The 7,471-nt window shown below is 37.5% G+C and overlaps 1 pseudogene; it reads left to right on the plus strand.

The window, feature by feature from the left end:
• The first annotated feature begins 2,123 nt into the window (after positions 1-2,123).
• LOC106309011 lies at positions 2,124-7,180 on the plus strand (annotated as a pseudogene).
• The last annotated feature ends 291 nt before the right edge of the window (positions 7,181-7,471 follow it).

Here is a 7,471-nt window from a genome sequence, read left to right on the forward strand (position 1 = left end):
ACAACATTTTACATCATATGATTGGTAGAGACTTTTACATATACATCTCATCTAAAACTCTTAAGCCTTCAATTCATGCGGCTGTCTGTTTTCTGATTATCTTCCATAAGACATGGTCACAACTATCCAACATAGAAAACAGAGATGTTTTTTTATTGAATAATTAAAACAAGGATTATTGATCTAGCTTCCCTCTTTTCGTTTCTAGTCCAAGCTTGGATCGTTCTGTTTTTTGTAAGTTTCTTGAGAATCATCTCATCGTTTCATTGCATCTATCAAGTGCAAAACAGTAGGAGAAGATATCCGTTTTAGCTTTTGTTTGCCCATAGGTGTTAGGGAAAAGTCTTCCGCATCAGTAATCAGAACTGATCCTTAATAATATATAAGATACATATGTTAATCTACTTATTATCAATTAATTTTAGGCTGGAAATTCATTAGATTAAAACATGGTATCAGAGCATGATCGATGCGATGCAATCCAATCCAATCCACATCGACCAGGCCAAAGTTGCCTCTGAATCCTTATGCCAGTTTGTGAGAATTTAACATTACAAAATGCTCATCTATAAATAATATACATTTCAATTGATTTTTGTTATACAGTTTGTGTATTTTATATATATTTAGACAAGTTATGTCAAAATTATTATTAATTTTAAAATTTGACTATATTTGAAAGTTAAAATTTATTGCGGTAAATTTATGTTTTTTTCTTTGATGAATTACGGTAATTGGCTGTTATTTAATTTTATAGACTTATGTTTTAGATTTTGTTGGTTTTTTAAAATATAATTAATTGTTTGTATCATTTTTAGTGACATTCTTTTTAATACATTACCTAGAACTCCCAATTAATATGAGACTCATTAAAGATACATTTCTTTTGTTACTAAAAGTCTTTTTTTTATACTCCTTCCGTTTTTTTATATAAGTCGTTTTAGAGAAATTTTTATGTTCCAAATTATATGGCGTTTTCGGTTTTCTATGTAAAATTTATTAACACTTAATGTTATATGACCAATCATAATATACCTTCTATTTTATTATTGGTTGATTTGTGCTTAGGTAAACAATTAATGATGTTTTTATTTAGAAGATATGAATAATTAATGATTTTTTAATCTATGTTCACAATTCTACTCTAAACCTTAAACCCTAAACTCTAAACCCTAAACCCTAAACCCTAAACTCTAAACCTTAAACCCTAAACTCTAAACCCTAAACCCTAAACCCTAAACTCTAAACCTTAAACCCTAAACTCTAAACCCTAAACCCTAAACCCTAAACTCTAAACCTTAAACCCTAAACTCTAAACCCTAAACCCTAAACCCTAAACCGTAAACTCTAAACCCTAAACTCTAAACCGTAAACCCTAAACCCTGAACCCTAAACTCTAAACCCTAAACCCTAAACCCTAAATCCTAAACCCCACCCTTTAACTCTGAACCCTAAGTTTGTGACTTTTGATAAAACATTAAGTGCTATTTTTTGTGACTTTTGACCTTGAGTACTACTTTGAGAACAAAAACTTGATTTAGTGCTATTTTTGTCTTTTTCTCATTCTAAAACAATTTATATTAAAAAAAAAAAACGGAGTTATAAAAAGTAGAAATATGGCATTTCCCAAAATCCAAAGCTTCTTTGCCTTCATTACTATAGTCAACGAATCAACGTACATGGTTGCGTGAGTTTCTCTCTCTGACCACCGTTGGGCCGGAGAAGTAGAGAGCCGGTGACATCAGAGTTAACTTCGTAGAGGGAAGATTCGGAATCGGAGATGAAGACTTAGGTTATGTCCAAGCCGTATAGGCTCAAGTTTGACGCCTTCCTCAGCTTCCGAGGCGAAGACACGCGCCACAACATCACGAAACGGATCTACTCGACGTGAAAGAAAAAAGTTAATGTCTTTGGCGACAACGATGGTTTGGAACCAGGAGGAGATGAGATCTCTCCAAGCCTCCGTCGTTAGCTATCCTCTGCAATCTGAGAACGTCTCTGAAACGACTGGTGATACCTTATATTTTATGATGTGATCCCTATGCAAGAGTCCTGGCCCAAGCAGACTGGTGTCCTTCCCTATATTAATAGTTAAGTAGTCCAATTTTTTTATAGATCTATATTTTATATCAATTTTGAGGAGCACGCGGAAAGGTTTAGTGAGGAGAAGATACAGCTATGGAAGCGCGAGCTATGACTTTGGTCGGAAATCTCTCTGGTTTTGTTTGCAAGTAGGACTCTATATCCTCTGCGTCTACTACAAGTCATTAGCACAACCAGAAAGGATCCTAAACCATTGTGTCAGAGGTTTGAGGTTTCTGGTTCGAGTGACTGCTAGAACGAAACTAATATTACATGCGCTTTTAGGTCTAGGGGCACTACGGGCTTCGGCCTCTTGGTACTAACAAAAAAAATCATGTCTACACCATGAACTGAGTTCTTGTCTGAAATTCAGTGTTTTTGTTTTTTTGTTTTGGCAGAGAAAACTCGGTTGAAGAGGACCTGATAGAGCTTGTGGTGAAAAGCGTTTTAGCACAAGTGAGCAATACGCCCGAGAAAGTTGGAGAATACTCGGTGGGGCTGGAATCACGTGTCCAGGACTTGATGAATCTGATCAACTTAAAACCCAGTTGTGACGATGTTCAAATCCTGGGACTTTATCGTATGGGTGGTATTGGTAAGACAACTCTTGCAAAAGCCTTCTATAACAAGATCATTGCAGAGTTCGAGCATAGAGTTTTCATCTCAAACGTTAGAGAAAACTCATCAGACCAAGATGGTTTAGTCAATCTACAAAAGAGTTTCATCAAGGCACTTCTCCATTCGGTACCTGAAATAGAAGATGCTAACGGAGGCATAGACAAGATAAGAACAAGTGTTCATGCGAAGAAGATTCTTGTGGTTTTAGATGATGTTGATAATGTAGACCAGCTTAATGCCCTGGTTGGTGAAAAAAGTTGGTACGGTGAAGGAACTGTTATAGTCATCACAACCAGAGATGAAGAGATTCTGAGTAGGCTCTCTGTGAACCAAAAGTATGAGGTCAACTGCTTGACTGAGATGCAAGCACTGAAGCTGTTTAGTTATCATTCACTAGGAAAAGAAAGAACCAACAGAGAGTCTTATCGAGTTGTCAAAGAAGATTGTCAAGATAACAGGACTCTTGCCATTGGCTATTGAAGTGTTTGGTTCGCATCTGTATGACAAGAAGGAACATGAATGGCTAACTGAATTAGAGAAGCTAAAGAGTACCCAACCAGGCGATCTTCAGGCTCTTCTGGCGCTGAGTTTCAAATCCTTGGGAGATGAAGAGAAGACAGTCTTCCTCGACATTGCGTGTCTCTTCCTTAAAATGGAGATAAAGAAAGAGGAAGTCATCGATGTACTGAAAGGTTGTGGGTTTAAAGCTGAGGCTGCTCTCAATGTGCTAAGACAGAAGTCTCTTGTTAAGTTCTTGGTAGATGAAACTATTTGGATGCATGAACAGATTCGAGACATGGGTATGCAGATAGACCTTAAAGAACATCATGGGGACCTTGAAACTCGAGGTAGACTATGGGATCGTGGTGAAATCATGAATGTATTAAACTACATGAAGGTACTTATATCTACAGTTTATATAACATTTTGTATTTGACTTACATTTTCTCATTATTATTTTTTTCTGTAATGGGGTTATAGGGATCATCATCCATCCAAGGAATAGTATTGGACTTCAAAAAGAAGTTAGCTAGGGACCCAAGTGCAGAGGAAATTGCATTCAGGAATCTACATGACAAGCCAGGCATAAGATCAGTGTTTAGTTACCTGAAGAATAAGTTTGTAAAGTTTCCAGCAGAGGAAAAGCCAAAAAGTTCTGAAATCACCACTCATGTTGAGCCTTTTGTACCAATGAAGAAGTTGAGACTTCTTCAGATTAATCATGTGGAGCTTGAAGGAGATCTTAAGCTCCTTCCATCTGAACTCAAATGGATACAATGGAGAGGTTGCCCATTAAAGGATGTTCCACCAGTTTTTCTTGCTAGGCAACTTGCCGTTCTTGATCTTGCAGACAGTGGAATAAGACGAGTTCAGAGTTTGCACAGAAAAGAGGTATGTGTTAATGAATAAAAGTCTCACTTCCGTAGTTAGAAAAAGGGTTAGGACAATTCACTTCATGTCGATTGATTTTAAGTTGGAAGTCCATAATAAACCGAATTTAAATAGTATGGCTTTTTATTTTCCTCTAAAGTTGGCAACTATATGTATATAGTTTTGAGTCAAAATCTCACTGCTAAGAAAGTTCTTTCTGCCTTTTCAGATGGATGGGAACTTGAAGGTTGTAAATTTGCGTGGTTGCCACAGCTTAGAAGCTATTCCTGATTTATCAAACCATAAATCCCTGGAGAAGCTTATTCTGGAACGATGCATGCTTCTGGTGAAGGTTCCTAGATCAGTTGGTAATCTGAGTAAATTGCTTCAACTGGACTTCAGTTACTGTTCGAATCTTACCGAGTTTCTTGTGGATGTTTCTGGACTAAAGAGTCTTGAAAAGCTTTTCCTCTCTGGCTGTTCAAATCTGAGTGTCTTACCAGAAAACATTGGTGACATGCCATGTTTGAAAGAGCTTCTTCTTGGTGACACTGCCATAAAGAACTTACCAGTAGGGGTGGGCACTTTACCCGATACCCGAAGCAGCACCCGAACCCGATCCGAAAAATTCGAACAGAAATCCAAACCGAAGTAGAAAAATACCCGAACGGGTATTAAGTTAGGAGAGATTGGATATCCGAATCCGAACGGGTAATATCCGAACCCGAATGGATATCCGAAGATAACCGAACATATGTATACTTACCCTTATATTTCTAGTTTACATCTCTCATTTTTTTAAAAAATAATTATATTGATGTTACACATACTTTAAGATCATAAGTATATATATAATTATGGAAAAAATGATTTGATATTCATTTAAAATGCATGTCAAACTTTTTGTTTCATGTATTAACAAAAATTACATTCTTTTTTTTGAACAACAATACCCAAATTAATATCTATTTGTTTTTGAAATATTATCTCCAAACCTATTAATCATTCAATCTATAAAAAATAAAAAAATGAGTTAAATGAAATATATTTTTAAATACAATAAACTTAAAAAATGAATTTTTTTTTTAAAAAAAAACTAAATATCCGAACCCGATTTAAAATAACCGAACCCGAACTAAAAATATCCGAACCCGACCCGAAGTACAGAAATACCCGAACGGGTTCTTTATCCCTATACCGAAATACCCAAAAATCCGAAATACCTGATCCGAAACCGAACGGGTATCCGTTCGCCCACCCCTACTTACCAGAATCAATCTCCCGGCTTAAGAAACTTGTAAAGCTTAGTTTAAAGGATTGCAGATCTATTCAAGAGCTACCTTTGTGCATAGGAATGTTGGCATCGCTTGAAGAGCTAAATCTTACTGCCACAGCATTGAAAAATCTCCCAAGTTCTATTGGAAAACTAAAAAATCTCCAGAAGCTTTATTTGATGCACTGTGCATCCTTTTCTAAGTTACCTGACACTATCAATGAGCTTAAATCATTGAAGAAACTATTCATCAACGGAAGCGCGGTGGAGGAGCTACCTTTAAACCCTGGCTCACTGCCATCTTTGACTGACTTTTCAGCAGGAGGATGCAAACATCTGAAGCAGGTTCCGAGTTCGATTGGAGGACTAAACTCTCTTCTTGATCTTGAGTTGGATTGGACCACAATTGAAACTCTACCAAAAGAGATTGGTGACTTGCACTTTATTCGAAAACTTGTGTTGAGGAACTGCAAGTCTCTGAAGGTTCTGCCTGAGTCATTAGGAGACATGGACACACTCCATAGCTTATGCCTTGAAGGCTCCAACATTGAGAAACTGCCTGAAAGTTTTGGCAAGCTGGAGAACTTAGTCTTACTCCGAATGAACAACTGCAAAAAGATCAAGAGGCTTCCTGAGTCCTTTGGAGACTTGAAATCTCTTCACCATCTGTTCATGCAAGAAACTTTGGTTGTGGAGTTGCCAGAAAGTTTTGGAAACCTCTCTAAACTAGTGACATTGAAAATGCTGAAGAAACCTCTTTTTAGAAGCTGTGAGAGTGAGTCTACTCCTAGCTTTGTAGAAGTGCCAAGCTCTTTCTCAAACCTCTTGTTGAGGAACTAGATGCTCGCAGTTGGGGGATAGGTGGTAAGATCCCAGATGTTCTTGGAAAGCTTTCATCTCTGAAGATACTTAAACTGGGGAATAACTATTTTCACAGTCTTCCATCTAGCCTCGAGGGGTTATTGAATCTCAGAGAACTTTCATTGTATGACTGCCGAGAGCTAAAGTGTCTTCCTCCTCTTCCATGTAACTTGGAGCAGCTTAACCTAGCAAATTGCTTTTCATTGGAGAGTATATCAGACCTTTCCAAGCTGAAGATCTTGCATGAACTCAATCTCACAAACTGTAAGAAAGTGGATGACATTCCAGGACTAGAGCACTTGAAGGCTCTGAAACGGTTATACATGAGCGGCTGTAAGTCCAAGTGCTCTTCTGAAGTAAAGAAAAGACTCTCCAAGGTGATTCCCACAAACTTCTCAAAATCCTTAACAACTTTGCTTACAATATATTGAATTATTACTGCAGGCTTCTTTGAAAATGATGGTGAATCTGAGCTTACCTGGAAACAGAATCCCAGTCTGGTTCTCACAAGGCCCTCTCAGATACACAACTCAGCCGAACAGAGAGCTCAGAGGCGTAATCCTGGCCGTAGTTGTGGCTCTTAACCATGAACGCAAAGATGACTACCAGCTTCCTGATGTGGTGGAGGTTCAAGCCCAAATTCTCAAACTTGATCTAGCCTTATACACCCACACATTGCACCTCTCTGGAGTGCCTAGAACAAGTGATGACCAACTCCACATCTGCAGATACTCAGCTATGCATCCAATGGTAGCTATGTTTAAAGACGGGTACACAATACAAGTCACCAAACGTGAACCACCAGTCAAACAAGGCGTTGAGCTAAAGATGCATGGGATTCATCTGGTTTACGAAGGGGATGATGATTTTAAAGGCGAAGAGAGTGACTTCACCGAGACACAGAAACTTACCAATTTTTTCAGCACTTTTGAAGAAGGTGAGGCCAGCTCAAAAGGTGGTTCTGAGTTTACATGATCTACTACCACATAGAAGTAAAGAAACTGCACACAAACTGGTGTTAATTAATAAACAAAAAAAAAAGACAAAAAAAGATGTGTTGTTCATATTTGGAGACATGGTGTGTTTTGGCTTTTGTGTGTGTTTTTCTCTTTTAATTTCCTCTTCTCAAGCTTATTTGCTTCTTTTAAGTTCACTACTTTTAGTATGTTTATTTTTATTCTTTACCTTTGCTTCTATAATCAATTAAAAACAAAAAAGAGGAGACTCTTGGTTCCCATGACTCCTTGAACATTCTTTAAGAATTCA

Source organism: Brassica oleracea, chromosome C8 (assembly GCF_000695525.1).
Source record: "Brassica oleracea var. oleracea cultivar TO1000 chromosome C8, BOL, whole genome shotgun sequence".
Classification (NCBI taxonomy): Eukaryota; Viridiplantae; Streptophyta; class Magnoliopsida; order Brassicales; family Brassicaceae; genus Brassica; species Brassica oleracea.